General features: G+C 47.3%; 1 pseudogene; it reads left to right on the top strand.

Annotated features, from left to right (window-relative positions):
* Window positions 1-769: 769 nt before the first annotated feature.
* Window positions 770-3,458, top strand: LOC126544756 (putative nuclease HARBI1; annotated as a pseudogene).
* Window positions 3,459-17,746: the final 14,288 nt, after the last annotated feature.

Below are 17,746 nucleotides of genomic sequence, written 5' to 3'. Positions count from 1 at the left end.
CCGCGACCTCTGAGCGCGTCTCTGAATGACAACCCAGGTTGTACGACCGCCGAAGGTCGGGTGGCTGCTCCTTGCTTCCGTCGGATGGCATCTGATGAGGCGCGAGCTTTAGCAATTGCCTGCTGTCGCGTGAGAGGCTCTGGCGACCGTGACAACAGTACGGCAGCCTTCCTCTCCATTTGCCAGTTGGGGCAGCGCCGCTCCGAGGCTGCGTGATTCCCGCTGCAGTTAATGCAGCGCGGCCTCTGCGCGGTGCAGTCGGCGGTGGCGTGCGACTCTCCGCAACGGAGGCAGCGGGCATCGCGCGAACATGTTGCGCCGGCGTGACCAAACAAGCCGCATCGATCGCACTGGTGTGGCCGCGGGAGTCTGGAACGAACCGTGCGACGCTGCTTGGAGAGGAGCACTTCGGCCGGAACGGCGTTGCCGGCGAATCGCACCGCTATTTGTGGCCCCTGCGCTCGCATGAGAGGACGGTCAAGGGGGTTTCAAGGTGGTCTCTTATAGCGTCCTCGATCACCCGCACCGGTGCGCACCGGGGCGCCTTGGTGCGCACTTTTATCCTCGATCAACGCGCACCGGTGCGCACCGACCATCCTCGATCACCGGAAGCGCACCCTGTTGGAGCAGTTTTTTGTTGCCCCGTCTCGCACCGAGAAAATCGGCGGTGCGCCGGGGTGCAATCCCAGCAAGCACTGCGGGACGTGCGACGCGCGCGCGCGCATGCCGACTGCACTACCGCGGGCGCTCTGTTCCGATAGCTGCGGCATGGCTGCGGTTGCAACGAAGTTGACGGACCTTGCTAGTGGAGATGTCGCCAATGAGAAAGAAAGCGCTGCTAGTTGCCGCAATCGATGAGCTTTTTTCAAGTTCGTCTGACAGCGAAGACGACATGCTGATCGACCTCGTCCAAAAACAATGTGGTGAAGAGCGGCCGAAAGTGGACAGGTTCGTTGAACGGGTCGTCAGGCGCCTCGACGACACCGGAGTAAGGAGCCTGTCTATTTGCCGTTATTTACTGCTGCCAAAGCATTGTGTAATGCCACCGCCATGTGATGTGTTGTGTCGTTTACTTGCAGTTCCGAAAGCATTTCCGGGTAAGCAGGAGCGTCTGCTACCGTCTGATTGCGGATTACGAGAACTCCAGTTTTTATCCAAAGCATCATGGAGGCCCACATGCGCAAAAATCGGCTGAGGAGCACGTTCTTTCGTTTCTTTGGTGAGTTGTTTGTCCCTGTTTGTTTCTAAATAATTTTAGTCAGGCACCTGCATTCGTGACAAGTTGTTTACTTCGTCAGGTTTGCAGGAAATAAGACTACCGAGCGAGCCGTCGCCGTCATGTTTGGAATGGCGGAGAGCACTGTGAATGGAATCATCGAACATGTGGCGGGCTTCTTGGACAGCATCAGCGCGGATGTGATGCGCTTCCCAGACACGCCTGAAAAAAAAAAGAGCAGCCAGCGCCGAGTTCGAAGAAGTAAGGCGACGGTGTTGTCATAAATGCTTTTATGGGGCAGTTGTTTATTTAAACCTTTTTTAAATATTAGAATCCAGAGGAGTTTGCTTCTGGACCGCTGTTTGCTGCTTGTTATGCATCCCGCAGCATTCGAAATCTCGGTGAGAGAGGCCCTAGTTCTCTCCTCTTTCACAAATGCGCTACCAGTAAGAACATGGCTTACAAACAAACCATGCCTTGGGCTCTTAAATTTTGACAAATGCTCTACGTGTCTGTTGGGGACTACATATGAAGTCGAATTGAGAATATATGAAAGAAAGGAATAATATGAAGGAATTGTATTTTAAGTGCAAGGTTTAATCCCTCCTTTGCCCTGCATGCTTTTAATTCTAATCCATCCTCAGGCTGACACGTTTTATGGCAACTGTCTCGCCGTGTTCACTTTTTAGTCACCCACTGCTTTTATTCTCTGGTGAGCACTACCTGTGCATACTGTAATCACAGGTAAGGCATTTGCCCAGCGTTAATTTTCTCTCCCTGTATGACTGGCCATATTGTAGTTCTTCCCACACATTTTAGCAGCATTTTTTCGCATATTGTGTATTTAAATATAGTTAATATTGGTATTTCAGCATGCTAAAGAAAGTAACTGGGAATGTAAATTCAAAACCCATTAATGTTTCACTGGCTTCAGATTTCAGGTTTTCCAAATGTCTTGGGATGTATTGACGGGACATACATAGAAACGAGGTGTCCAGCCGGGAAGATTGCCTCAACATATACAAACAGACATGACAAGAAGTCATACGGCGTTCAGGCAATTTGCACTGCTGATCGCAAGTTTGTGGATGTGTTCCTTGGTCCCACAGGCAAGATCCACGACGCTGACACATTCAAGCGCAGTTTTGCTTTAGATAAACTGCCAGGAGTTTGTGAAGGCAAGTATCATCTGCTTGGTGATGCTGCCTATCCACTCTGAGAATATCTCCTGACACCATTCAGGGACTATGGTTCCCTGACCCCTGAATGTGTAAAATATAACTTGCGCTTGAGCCAAACACGAGTACGCATTGAAAATGCTTTTGGCTTGCTGAAAGGACGTTTCAGGCAACTTTTGTACTTGGAATTCTGGACAGTGAAGAAGGCCACATTGTTCATTCTTGCATGCTGCGTACTCCACAACATGTGCATTGAAGGAGGGGACAGTGGCCTTGACTATGAGGATGTGGGTACCACAAATGCCAGCAGGCCAAACCCGATTGAAATGCTAGCTTCGGTAGACTCAAAAACAGAAAAAGTGCTGAAGCAGCTAGGAGAAAAGAAACGGAAGCAAATTGTACGGTACCTTCAGACCATTCAGTGAGCCACGACTATTTAGTACTGAATCTGGCTGTTCATCTATTTTTTCGGTTTAGCTTCATAATGTCTTCCAACCACTTTCGTGGCCGTAAGAAAAATGAGGGTTCATTGCAGGTTCATATTATTATTTTCTAGTGGCAATTTTACATTATTGATATCAGCATGCAGCACGAGAATAATGCAGGCAATTGAATATAATATCTTATTACATTATGGTGGCTTTTCGTAGTGGTAACAGTAGTCCTGCTTAGATAACAGATGAATGAGGGAAGCTGTCAAAACAGATATTTAGAGCATTTAAGGACTTTATCATTTTCAAAGATATTGTGCCGGCAGGTTTTTTGTAAGTAGTAGGCTACAACAAATTGTCTGCTTGTAATTACCACGTAGAATAACACAGAAGTGTGGGAGGCAAGAGAGAGTGTACGCTGCATTTTAATGCTAGCTGCACTTGCTGCTGTTGACCAAGCATGGCTGAGAGAGGGCCAACTGTACACTGCATTTCCATGCATCAGTGCCAAGAGTCTCGTGGTTATGGGCTGCACTTTCATATTCTCGTTTTTGCTAAGCCACAATTCGTAAGATACCCTTACCATGCCTTGTTCTCGCAGCTTGTTTTGTACAAGTGATCCACAAATAAATATTCTTTATCTTACTTAGGTTATCTGTCATGTGTCTTGAGCCAGACGCAGTGAGTTGTAATAAAATACATCATGAATACTCACAAGGTGTATCGTTCAATGTATTTATTAAGTATTATGAACAGAAATGAAATGGAGGATACAATATGATTTAAAACGTGATGATCACAACAACACATTGCACAGCATTGCCACTTTTGCCTAAGTGGTGGTAAGTAAAAAGCATAATGACGTGCTTCGCAGGTAAGAGGTAGACTAAATGCACACTCATCTTGTCCTATTCTCTGTATCTCATCCTCCGGGCAGTTTTATGTTCTTTTAGCCAAGGACCAAGTACAGATGTCGCACACTACGGACTCCAGGAAGACGCTGCTACTGTAGGCTGATTTGGTGCCCCCAGCAGGTGTTTCAACAGCTCCACCTTCTCTTTGTGTCGTCGCTCTCGCTGCTTTTCTCTATCTTCATGAATTTTCCACATCATTTCCGGGATGCTTAGTTTTGATCTTTTGGGTGGAACTGTGTCATTTTGCTTCTCTGATCTATACTCAACCCTTCCTGGTCCTCGCAAAAGCTCAGGTTCGAAACTGTCGTCTATGGATTTAATCTTGGCCAATTCGTCGTCAAAGGGAATTTCTGTGGGCTCGGCACCTGAGGTTGCATTGTGTTTTTTTGCTTCAGAGCGCCTCTTCTTTATGGTCTTAAATCTGTTCTGGCACTGCTCTGCAGTTTTGAAGTGTCCTGTTTCATCTTCTATATCTAGAGTAATTGCAGCCCACATGGCCTTCTTGTTCTTAAATCTTTTCATCGGGCCCACTTGGCTCAAGTAATCATAAAATTTGTCCAGAAGGCCCTTGTTTCCCCTTCACTCCATTCACTTGTTTGAGAAGTCTTCGCGTCCTGGTCATTTCTTTCATCAGCATCTGGTAATGAGAGAACAAATTCATTCACGTAAATAAATGTACAAATGGCTCTGTCAGTACCATCCAAGAAATAATAGCCACAAAATTGACAATGGCAAGGGCAATCCATGTGAAAGAAAGCTAACTGTCGACTGAACATACCCAGTCAAAAAAATAATAATAGTGAGCCCTGTTGGCGCCAGTTGAACCCAATGGGTCAACTGATTGGGCTCATGAATCCAATTGCGTATTCCTTTGGGCCCAATAGGATGGTGCGCCATTGGTGTTATTGGGTGAAGTTATTTCCAATTGGAAGCACCGATTGGGCTCAAATGATTGAGTTCAATGGGTGGCAAAAACACAACTGGTGTTTGACCAGTAATTCCAGTTAGAAATGTTCTAATAGGGCCTTTTTTCAGTGGACATGCATAGTTTCAGAATTCCAATTATATTTATTTCGTAACGAGTCTCGTTTCTCCTACACTTTAGTGTGCTCGGTGGGCGATATACTTGAACGTCTATAAAAAACTCGAAGAAATGCAATACTTGCCAGGGCTGCTAGACAAGCTGCTGCTCGCAATTACTGATGGTCCTGCGACTGCACTCGGACCATCGGCTTTCGCATTGCTGTTCGCACTGCCGGTGATCGACTCTACCAACGCATGCAGCTTTGTCGGATCTGTAAAGCGTAAAAAATTATTTCGTATAATTATGTGGCTTCCCATATTTGTGCTACTAGAACTTGCTAGGAGCAGGCCGCGGAAGCGCATCGCGCTGTGTTGCTGACAGTACGCTCGACTGCCCGCGCGTACGTTGCTAAAAACGAATACTTACTCGCCAGAACATCGTTCATTTCATCCACAGACATCGCCACATGATGTCTCTTGCCATTAATTATAAAATCCATTTGTGTTTGATTGCAGCCGGGTACGCCGGAGCACGCGGTTTGACAAGGTTCGAGTTTGCCGCGGATGCTCAGCACCTGTAAACAACCAAATGTGCGCGCGCGCGTTCGCGCACGTTTTGCGCGCCAGGGGCATGGTGGCGCTGCATGCAGGCACCTGCACGGGGGGCAGTTTTGTCCTCGATGTTGACCCTCCGCAGTGCGCCACCACCGCGATGCGAAGCGCACCATTCTGGTTTCGGGGCAACCCCGGGGCAAGGTGATCGAGGACGCTATTATTGAGTCCGCGTCGAACGAGCGGTCCACTCCGAAGATGGTGCCAGCGCAAGTGTTTTTTGTGAGAGCTTTCGCCCTCACTGGCACATCGCCGATGGTGCGGACTTGTAGGAGATGTAACAGTTCTGCCCCCGGGAGCGCGTCGACGACGACAACATTCCGTCGAAAGTTCATCCGCACGCGGTGTGCTCCCTGAATAGCTGAGAGCTGTACGGCGATAGTTTCTTGCGTCAGTCTCAGGAAGTTGCCTTTCTTCCCTTGGGGACGAAAGAGGACCGTGTCAGCGCGTTCTCCTGGAGCTTGGCCGTCGACCGAAGGTGTATGTGTGATTATCTCGAGAGGCCTGTAGCGCGGCCTCCTTTTCCGGGCCCTCTTTGGTTGTGAGGGGGGATTAGCGCTGTGTTTATTAGCCTGGTCGGTTGAATCCGAGGCGGAGATGAGTGCTGGGCGACGTTCAGGCTCGGTGTAGGGCTGTTGCTGCTGGCTGCTTTGCGGAGCGAGCGGCTGGAGCGGCCCGAGAACACAGCTGGGGCGCGGGCGCGCCAAGCTAGCTGGGTTGGTTGAGGAGTGCATTCCTTTTCCCCCATTGCCTTTTTCACTTCGGCGCCGTCGTTGCTCGTACCTTGAGAGCTTGTCGCAGGTGCGGCCCCGGCGCGAGTCATTGGAGAGGGAGACTGACCCTCTCTCTCTCGCTCTGTCGGGCACGGACGAGTGGGTGGCTCGGCCAGTGGGGGCTTTTGTTGTTCCCCGTTCGACTTGTCGGCGCTTGCTTGGGGAGCTCGCCCGTTCTGCGAATGCTCGGCAACCGATGCCACGTGGAGGGCTAGGGAAGGTGACGCCGGGTGGCAGTCATGGCGCCGGCGGGGGTCGTTCGCTTGTTGTTCGCCATGTTGCGGAGCTTCGAGAGATGGCGGTGGGCTGCTTTCCGTCGCGGCTGCGGTCGCAGTTACGTTGTCAACGCGAGTCAGCGGTGAGGCAGGCAATGATGTAGACGACGACGAGCGATCAGACCTCGTGGGTTTAGAGGCTGGTGACCCGCTACACGAGGCGTGAGCGATGGCGACGACTCCGTGCTGTCAGAGCTGGTGGCCGGCGAGGAGGAGATCGTGCTGCTACTCGGAGACGTAGGCGCTGAGGCATTGCTGTAGCTTTCCATCTCGGCGAGAGATGCTGCGGCGGCAGTGGTGTTGGCGGCCTCTCGCCGATAGCGGTTGCCACGTGCGTGGCGGTTGGTGTTCTTGCGGCCGGCGTTCTTACGGGTTGTCGGTGACAGGCGCTTTGGCATCCCTTCCGAACCTAGCATACGGCGGGCCTCCAAAAGCAGCAAGTCCAGTGCTCACGAGCGAGGCTGTGGCGTGCCGAGACGAAACCCGGGCACTGTGTTCTGGGTGTCATCCATGTCAGGGTCCAACCAAGGGCCGAAACGGCCGGCTACAGGTGCATACCTTCTTCCCTGGGAGCCCTAAAAAGGGCTACGCTCAAGAGCGCTGTCGTGGGAGAAGGTTAACAAGTACCTAGGGTTAGGGATAAAAAAAAACCCTCTCACAACGAGGGCTGTAGCGAGTGCCGTGGTCGTCGGAGCGAGGGGGAATGCCACCGCTCGCTACGAGTGTCCGGGAGCGTCTGCCTATGCGAATGCCACGTAGCCGGAGAGAACCGAGGTAATGTTGTTTGTCGTCGCTCGAAGATACTCAAACAATTTGTTTTAATACCGCCTAATTAGATAATTAGTCTGAATTAATTAATCAACTTCTCAAATGTTACACTCAGATGAAAAGTGTCAGTGAGAAAATTATAGAGCAACATGAAAGACTCCCGATATAGCTTCCTGTTGCTCAATACGTGCTACATAAAAAGTGTTTTTCCGAGCGTGAACGAAGCCTTCGAATACGCACAGAGTGCCTCGAGCGGCCAGTCGCGCGGGAAATTTGCGTGCATTTGCGGGATTCTTTCACACTCGGAAAAACACTTTTATGCAGTATGTATCGAGCAACAAAAGCTGTATCGCGAGCTTTTATGTTGCTCGCTCGCTAGGCTGTGTGTTACGGCGCTGCTGTTGGCACGCGAAGTTTCAGTGCTGCTTGCGAATACCTCCATTGGGGCGCCCGGTCGCATGCCGTTACTAATGTGCCTCGATCTGCTCCTCCCTCGCCAGTGTAGAAGGACGTCGAGGCACCCTACACGACACGCGGAGCCAGCGCTGCTTCCACCACTAGTTCATGCTGAAGAGTACCTAACTGGAAATAATTCACGAAAAATACTTTAATGTCACTGATAAGGTCAGAAGGTAGAAGGAAAGGGCGCAATGCCGGGAGGAGGAGGGTTGGTGCGGGGGCGCTCCTTTGCCACATTGCGTGCAAACGGGATGTGTTCGTGGTCTCTTAGAGGCAGGCTGGCCGCTCGGCGACATTGTGCAAATTGCTGAGCAGAGCCTGCTGAAGAGTGCCGTGTTTGCGAAGCGCTTTTTCATTGAGATAGCAATTATACAGACACGCCAAGCGCATTTCCGTCATCGGCGTGGGCGTCGGTGTCGCCATATGGTTCCGTACAAAGTCCAAGAGCGATAACCCCGTCGCGGCGCGGTTTACGCTGTAGGTGCGTGTAAAAGCGTGTGAGGGTTGCTACTATCGCGACTTAATCTCGCCCGTTCGAAACGGACGAATGCTAAAGGCTCATTCACACTAGACCAACACGACATCGGTTTCGGTCTGCCGATTGCCGTCGACAGCGTTTTTTCCTTCGCGTCGACGCCTCTGTCACACTGTACCGACGCCGACAATCTGCCGGTGGCCGGCGGAGAGCTCGGAGTCGGTACAGTGGGACAGAGGCGCCGGCACGAAGGAAAAAACGGTGTCGCCGACAGTCGGCAGACCGGAACCGATGTCGTGTTGGTCTAGTGTGAATGAGCCTTTAGAGGAAGCGTCTGCCGTCTTGAGTGCGAGGCACCCAAGGTTCCTAGTCTCCAGAGGAAGGGAGGCTGCGTTCTCTGCCACTGCAACTACGTATGTGCTTGCTGCGTGCGGTCGCCCGGCCGTATCGTTGAAGGCATAGTCTAGGTGCGTCGGCGGCTCGTAGCTTTGTGCGTGCTATGTGTCCTCGGCGCTCGCTTTGCGTTGAAGTGGTCGACAGCGCGAATGTCACTGCACTCGCTGCTGCTTCCGCGTTTCCTCACGCCAGCGTTTCGACAGGCAGTGTCCGCCGTCATCGAGTGTGATGTGTTCATGTTTCCTGTGCGCGCTGACACCATGCTTATTTAACTTATGGAGTTTTACATGCCAGAACTGCGATCTGATTTTGAGGCATGCCATTGTGGGGGACTTCGGAAATTTGGACTAGCTGGGGTTCTTTAACGTGCACCTAAATCTAAGTACACGGGTGTTTTCTCATTTTGCCCCCATCAAAATGCGACCGCCGTGGCTGGGATTCGATCCCGTGACCTCGTGCTTAGCAGCCCAACACCATAGTCACTAAGCAAGCATGGCGAGTGACACCACGCTTATTACTTTAGTTAACAAGCAAATGTTTACAAGTTGATATTGTCGATAAAAGTACTAAGCTTACTTCGTTTGGCTGTTTGCCAATTTGCTATCGCAATCGATGCCATCCATGCCTTTCGGTCGAAACTGCGTGCTTTTTTCTGCTGCATTTACCGTGCAAGCTTTTATTCAAATTATAAGCACTGGAACGTCGCTCGCACACACAAGCACCTAGATAGAAATATTTATATAGGACACCGTCATTACCAACCAATATTAAATTATGGGGTTTTACGTGCCAAAACCATTTTCTGATTATGAGACATGCCGTAGTGGAGGACTCCGGAGATTTCGACCACCTGGGCTGCTTTAACGTGCACCTAAATCTAAGTACACGGGTGTTTTCGCATTTCGCCTCCATCCAAATGCGGCCGGCGTGGCCGGGATTCGATCCCGCGACCTCGTGCTCAGCAACCTAACACCATAGCCACTGAGCAACCATGGCGGGTCAACCAATATTCGCTGTTTAAATGTTACATGTTGTCATTTCGTGAAACTAATCGATTTCAAATTCCTAACTTGTGGTTAAGTAAAGGGCTATAGTTCAACAAGTCCACAAATATAGTGGGGGCTGGCATAAAGAAAATATCTGCCTAGCACCGTCATTCGTTAATTTTGTTCGTGTGTTGTGATGTGGATCAAGTAAAGCTGGCCTATTTCTCGGTCAGCCAAAATTGAACACAAGAAAAAGTTGAACGCTTTGTTTAAACGTGTCGTACTCGAAAAATACGGACCTCCACGCAATGCGAGAATGACAATCTGGAGAAAAATTCAGAGGACATAGACAGCCTAAACCTTTTTTCAGTACGGCATCTTAGTAGTGGTGCTTCAAAACGCAACAAGGAATTACGGGCGTGCATCGTATTGCCGTCAATGCTCTTTAAATTTGATAAGACATTGCGGCTGTGTCGTTTTCTTAGCTTAGTCTTGGCTGTACATGTCGACAAAGTAAAGAGTGAAAAAATTATAGGTCAACAAACACGCACTCAAGCCGTTCATTACAAGTATGTCACCAGGTAGCAGATGGGCTGCTGTCAAAGCGAAATGTGAAACCACCCGTGTACGTTAAAGAACGCCAGGTGGTCCAAATTATTCCGGTTGCCACCGCTATGGCGTGCCTCATAATCAACTCATGTTTTTGGCACGTAAAAGCCCACAATTTATGGGGCTGCTGTCCTGAAAAACGAGTCGAGCGACACAGCTCTTATGTCAGTCCACTGAGGCTTGCACGAAATTGTTTTACTCATGCAAAGTGAATAGCTGCTGAGAAAATAGAGTGAAATACTTGTGCTTACCTGTTATCAGGAAACCTGAAGCACTTCCCAGAAGAAGAAGTTCCGGTATTAGAACACCACAAAGCCGCACAAGACATGTGATGCCCCGTTCTAGCCATCTTCGTCTAATGCTTTTACAGCGAAGCTGTTGAAGGCTAGTTCTCCCAGGATCGCGTACGTGTGCGGACACAAACTCCCCATACGTGGACCAATCCCGAATATAGTGCAATGCCGGGACGACCCGCAGTGGAAGTGAAGCAAACGGTAAGCACTCCCCATACGTGAGCCGATCTCGAAGATGGTGCAATACTGGGCCGACACGCGGCGGAGGTGGAGGAGGTGTTAAGCACTCCCCATACGTGGGCCGATCTCGAAGATTGTGAAATACCGGGCCGATCAGTGGTGGAGGTGAAGCAGGCGTTAAACAATCCGCATGCGTGGGCTGTTCCCGAAGTTGTGCAATACCGGGCCGACCCGCGGCGGAGGTGGAGTTCGTCATTTAGGGGCCCAAATACGCACCTTCGCTGGTGAGCTTTGTTCACAGATTGGGAGGGCACAGGATTTTTGACCTGACTTCCTGCGTGTTGCGTTCTTTGCTTCTATGTCTTATCTTTCCCAACTTCATACTTGGCACGACAACCGAAGCTGATGACCGAGCGTGATCCGACTTGTGATATCGCTGAGCGAGTGGCAAGGGTGAGCGGAGGCAAGCTCGACAGCCGCACAAAGTCATACACTTCCCGCCCTTCGCCCGGTTTCAAATTCACAAAAGCAGAAATAATAAAACATATATAACTAACCAGAAAGAAGAGTTGTCTGCTGATTGCACCAATTTCTTTATTTCTAAAAACTTGTGAATTACCAAAAATGCAGACAGCCACATCTACTTTACTTCATTCCACCAAATTTTAGCATGCCCGGCAACTCTAGGAGCCCACTGGTTTTCCTGAAACCGAAATTAGCACTCGCTTTCAGGGTGTTGGCCCTCGCGCGACAGCGAGTGGAGGTTTACGAATGCGCCCCTCAACTAACTAGCGCGGGATTACGCGCCCTTTGCGTAGGCGCATAGGCGGTGAAAGTTCAAGACCGTCAGTCGCAAAAACTAGCGAAAGAGGCATATAAAGCTTTTGGCTTTTAAAAGCAGCTGCTGCTTTACGTGCCACAAACAATCGTCATTTTCTCGTCACTTCCGCGAAGACGTCAGATGAGGACATATGGACGATTACAGCGAAGTTACGTTGATGCGTATGAGCAAGCTGCTGCGGTGTACATTTTGTGCACGAAAAGCAGGGCTGTGCCAAGAACTTGGCATTTTTAGCAACACCTTCAAATAGACAGAAAAAACTGGTTAGTCAACAAGAGCGGACATTGAAGAAAGACAGTCTTCTTCGGTGCATTAGCGTACCATGTGGTTTGTTATCCAGACTGCACGGGCAATTTTAGACTGCACTATCTCCGGGAATAGCCACCGCTTTTGTGGAGTAAAGCCAAGCTACAAGTTCCGGTTTTAGGCGCGTGCAGTTTGAAGGAGCGCATCAGGGTGCCATTATTGCATTTTTGCACTAAAATTACATCTTCGTAGATAACTCTGTGCTAATTTGGTGCGCATTTTTCGTCCACACTCTCATTCTGACGCTTTTATTGTTGTTTTTCGGGCACTATTGAATTGGCCCCAAATTGACTTGTTTTCACAAAAGTGGTCAGAAACGGGCAGCTCAGATCCAAACCGATCTGAAGTTCACAATCGTCGAAAAACTTGATTAGAGATGTTCTACAGTGCCGAGAGGGCTGTTATGTCATGTTACTGTGGGACGCGTACGCGGTTTAACATGCAATGCACAATCAAAGCTGACAAACTTGGTGTAATGGGGGCACTTAGAAAACGACGATGTAGATAGGACAGGGGTCAATCGTTTTACCGAAAAACGACTGCATCTGGCTTTGAGGTGATGTGCTCATGAGATCCCTTCGATTGCTCTTACCTTCGCGCAGGTAACCTGAAGCGAGTACTGGCTAAGGTGGGCCTTCCGAGCAGCCCGTATTCCACCGCACGAAACGAAACGTACGACGATGTCGCGAGAATTCTGGGAAACATAATGAGAAACCTGGACTTGAAGATTTTCTTTTCCGTCGACTTCGTGGCGGACTCAAGTTCAAAGGCCGACGCGCCCTTTGGAAAGAAAGTACTGGTGAGTGCGCAGCTGTACTGCATTTATACTTGCGGCTGCGGTGCAAACTGGGCTTAAGAGGAAGCTTTAGCTCGGGCCCAACTCCGACGCGGCCTATTCAAATACATGTAAAAACGCAAAAACGTTTTTCTGAATTAACCCCTGGACCGATTTTAATAAAATTTGTTGCTTTTGAGAGAGAAAGTTAAATTCTAGTAGCTGTTGGAAGCGGAATTTCAATTTAAGGCTTCAATTGTTTTAAAAAGATTTTAAAAAATTCAGAAGTTTGAAAAAAATAGAAGCGCGAAGTTTACAAACTAATAGCTCTGCATCAAGAACAGATATCGTGGTTCTGTAAACGGCATCCATTAGATCATTCAAAGCGGACAAATTTCATGTCATTTTACATTTTACGTGACTTTGTTACGTTGTTTACGAGGGTTCTGCGAAAGTTGTAATTACGTATTAATAAATTTTTTGAGATTCATGTACAAGATGTCAAATTTGCCCGCTGTAAATGTGCTATTAGGTACAATTCACAGAATTGCGATATCAGCTGTTATTGCTGAGTTACGGTGTTGTAAACTTGATAGTTTCGTTTTCTGAAAATTGGCAATTTTTGCCAATTTTTAATAAAGAATTGACGACCTAAATCGAAAATTCGAAACGAACAGTCACTAGATATTAAATTTTTCTTTTAAATGCAACAAACCCCGTCAAATTTGGTGCAGTGGTTGCCGAGAAAAACGAATTCTCCTTTTACATGTATTTAGATAGGAACACCCGAGCTAAAGCTTCCTCTTAAGGAAAAACTTCAGCTCTGCATTTCTTTCTTGTGGCATATCAGTTTAAGGGCCAGTAAATCTTCTTTCATAATGCAAAAAGAAACAGTCGCGTGCTTTTCTATTTTTCCGGTCGCCCCTTCAAAAGTGGTAATGGCAACATGGTCATGCTTGTGATGTCACTAGGATAAAAGCTGCTGAATAGGTTCCTATACGAGGAAATCCTTCGGCTAGAGAACATTTGCCATGTAGTGGCGCGCCCACTCTTCGTTGTATACTGCTGCTTGTCCTTCGTGCGCAGTCAACTCACCTCAATATTTCTAGTACGCATGTGTGGAATTTCCAAATAAAAGACAACCACGCCAGCTTCGCTTTCCCATCTATCTATCTATCTATCTATCTATCTATCTATCTATCTATCTATCTATCTATCTATCTATCTATCTATCTATCTATCTATCTATCTATCTATCTATCTATCTATCTATCTATCTATCTATCTATCTATCTATCTATCTATCTTGTAAGAATTGGCATGGTTAGACAATCACAAGGTAGCGCGAGGACTGGTGATGGGAGTGCGCCGAGGACAAAGACGCACTTGGGCGCGGGCCCTCGCATGGCAGGCGCCAGGGCAGGCGAAGTGGCACAAGTAAGGGCCCGTACATGGTCGCTCCGCCCGTCCGTTCCGCCCTCGTCCGGCCGCGTGCGGAAGCCCGAAAGGCGGAAGGTGTCGCAAAATTCGATGCACGCTCAATCCGCACGAGCGGAACGCACGCGCACTCCTATTGGGCGACGCGGCCTGTTGACAGCTGGCAACCGTTCGGCGGAGCAAAGGTGTTCAAGGTTGGCAACGACCTTTGACAGCAGACGACACTGGCATATTTTTGCAGATCTGATTTCAAGTTTCCGCGTTCCGGTGAAAATGCGACTCTAGGCTGCCACATTCTGTTCTGTGTTGCATTGGCACCGTCATCCTTCGAAACATTGCACAGTCGTCTTATCTGCGCCACCTTTTACAGATGTATTGCAATCGCATCACGTTGCAGCACGCGACGTATTCTCAGATGATTACTTTCAGTGCGCGCTGCCTTGGCTGGTTGAACAAAACCTCTCTAATTATCCAACGTGCTGCGTTCTGCGTCACGCGAAACTGATAGTGTCGCCGGAAGCGCGGTGACGCGGTTTCTGTAGTGCTAGTGACAGCTTGCAAGAATACGGAACACACGCACATCTGTCGCGGAATGCATTTGCGTAGGTCGCCAAGACGCACCTTTTTACCACTGAGCACGCGTGTGAGGCTCCGAGTACAGCTTGCTGATACGCTTGCTCGTGCTTTTTTTTTTCACTCTGCCAATTTTAAGAGAGTGCTTAAAGCAGTTGGATTCATGGAATGCCTTTTCCTTAAATTATTTGCTCAGCGATGACTGAAGTTCTCACAGTGTGCAAAAAAAAAAGTTATGCATAAGTAGTTAACTTCATGCAGCAAGAAATTGAAGGTTAAGCAGTGGATGTACAATTCATTATGACTGGCTTAAAGCAATATGTATGTATAGCGGTGACCTTGTGCAGATATATGCATACTCATGAAATATGTTTCCAAGGGGAGTACTTATTTGAAAGCATATAATTTACATTGCTGATATGAAAACTTATTTTGAGTGAAATCAAACAATTGCATTCTTTCTTGCCAGCCTGGCTACCCAATATGTTGCCACCTTACTACTTAACATACCTAATTTAACATTTCAACAATGCACAAACATTACCAAAGCGCACAAAATTAAGCAGTACCTTGACACAGGCATGCTCCCTCTCTCACCCATGGCACCAAACAAGGATGTTCGACTTGAGATTGTTTGATACTGTCGGCATCATACATGCGTGTTCTATTTTGATTGCTCTACATATAAAAAATAAGCTCTAATCAGGTCATACGAGTTAGTTGGGCATGAGCTGCATGTTGTTTATGTATTTATGTAGTAACAACCTTGCTAGCTCATGCACAGCCATATCTTTAGGAAAATGAAAAATGCATAGCATAACATAAACAGCTGGCCAGTGCCTGTATTTATTTGAAAGCAAACCGACATTATCAAGTGTAGCTTAGCAGTGAGTTCAGTGACCTCTTGTGGTGTGAAAAGGTTGATGTAGTTATTAGTTTTGTGTTTGTCTTTCTTACTTAGTTGCTGTTTTAACATGCACATGACAATGAAATGAAGGTGCGTAGGGCAGAAGACAGGGCCACGCAAAAAGCGAGGAAACATTCATTGTCATTTTTTTATTTCCATAACAAACCAGCGAATAGTTCCTTAGGTTCAGTTTTGTGAATAATGTACAAGGTGTTCTGCGTAAAACTGAAAGATTGTAGTGCTCTATTACCTATTCACTATTTGGGTAGCCAAATGAACGATACTCCCATTAGCACTGTGAGAGCACAGAAATTTGCAGTCAAGAGGCCGTAGTGGCTCAGCCTCTGTGCCAAATGTAAAATTGTTCGAAAAGAAAACATGCATACTGGTGAATTGGGTATGCATTCACATCTACTATTCAAATTCACACATCACAAGTTATCTTTCATTCCTTGGCACATTTCTCACCATTGTACAGACTTTGTTTCAGCGCTCTGTGTGTGCAGTAATATAACTTGGTAAATCAAAGCTGCGGTTATTCAGTACACTGAAAGCAACTTTGCGTGCGGGTTAGATAATATAATGCTCCTACATATGGGTCAGCTTAGTATTATCAGCCGCTTTGTTTACTAGTTCACTGTTATGCCTGAACTATACGGTGCCACTGGACAATGCTGTATCCCTGCAGGCACGCTAGAACAGCTTGGCTATGCACAAACAACCCTTTACATCGCACTTAAATTAAGGTGGTGTAGATTTGCTGTCACAATGTGCTTGTAAGCATAACTGCCGAGCATTCAAAAAAGTATTTGAAATGTAAGGGTGGATGCTGAGGTTTGCAGGTGTGACATTTTACATTTATAGTGCAAGGACACACCGATGAACAGGAAGGATACCACACAAATCCTCGTGTTGTGACCTTGCAGTCACAATGCAAGTAGTTTTCAGTGGTTTTTAGCTATAAACATGTGAAGCAATCTGTAAATTCAAAACTGTATTAAGTAAACTGAGACACCATGAAAAGCAACATAACACTAAGGTGTACACATTTTTTTGTCACATCAGCTCTTTGCGGTGCAGGTCAAATATGTATACAAGCTATTTGTAGGAAGTAGGAAGCCTATCCAATATAAACAAGAAACTTGCAGGCAAGGTAATCACAACAAACCAGCTGAGACGGTGGTACTATTCTACTTGTTTTCGTTTGTGATAGCACAAGTGTTCCCACTTGTGCTGCTGGATGGTTGTGACTGATATGCTCGCGAAGGTTTGGGTCATTCACATTTCAAGGGATGAGTAACTGTTACATACGTAAATCATCTTCCTCTGCCTATATCAATGACTTAACTATATGTGGCAGGTTTAGCTGTGTGATTATTGGTGTAGCTGAAGTGATGTAACACACATAGTTTCCGCGCACTACCCAATTGGCGAAAAGCATGCAGGAATTGGCCTTTGAGCTATTGGTTCAGTGGTGGCTTTCCACTAAACTGACTGTTGAAGAGGCAGATTTCACTTCATCAAAAGGCCCATGTGAAAAATAGCCTAGAACTCGTGACGCCAAATACTGTCACCATGTGTGACTGAAGAACAATACGTTACAGAACAATGAGCAGTGGAATTAATTTCACTAGTATACAAAGAATTGCAGGTGCATTCAGTATTTCACTGCTGGTATACTAAACACAAACCTTTATATAAGTTGTTTGGATGGCATAGTCAACAAGATCCCTCTAATGAGCTGTGGCAAAAGCTAACTAAAAAGCTGCTACCCCAGGTACTGCATTGGCCTAAAATATGGATTCTCGCATGCAGTGAATACAGTTCTTAAATAGGTTTACATACAGGTATGAAATGTTGTAACTGCACCATGTGATAAAATTTCAATACGATCAGCTGAATACCACATAGAACATCTTTAATGGGTATAGTTGGTACAACGTGCCTAGATATTAGAAGTTGTGCTGTTTTATTCACACACACATGCACATAAATGCAAGGTACACATACATTTGTGTTCACGTGTTACTGTGTGCATCAAATGAACAGCACCACTTATACTACAAGCCATAAAGATAAATAATTTTTTTGTACCAGTCTAATTCCTATTAGCTACGCAGTGATTTTTTTTTTCTCACATGCAGCAACTCAACTCCGTGCATAAGTTAAGCCATGGCTGTCATGCCCAGAAAATCATAAAATAAAGAAGTGACCATGTGTACGGGCCTAAAATTGATGGTTTGGCAATATCTTGTCGGGCTGGGTAGTAAATTTCTGTCAAAAAAGAACAATTCAGCACACCGACAAAGCAGTGTGGCT

This window comes from Dermacentor andersoni, chromosome 7 (genome assembly GCF_023375885.2).
Source record: "Dermacentor andersoni chromosome 7, qqDerAnde1_hic_scaffold, whole genome shotgun sequence".
NCBI classification, from domain to species: Eukaryota; Metazoa; Arthropoda; class Arachnida; order Ixodida; family Ixodidae; genus Dermacentor; species Dermacentor andersoni.
This window is presented reverse-complemented; position numbering and strand designations above follow the sequence as displayed.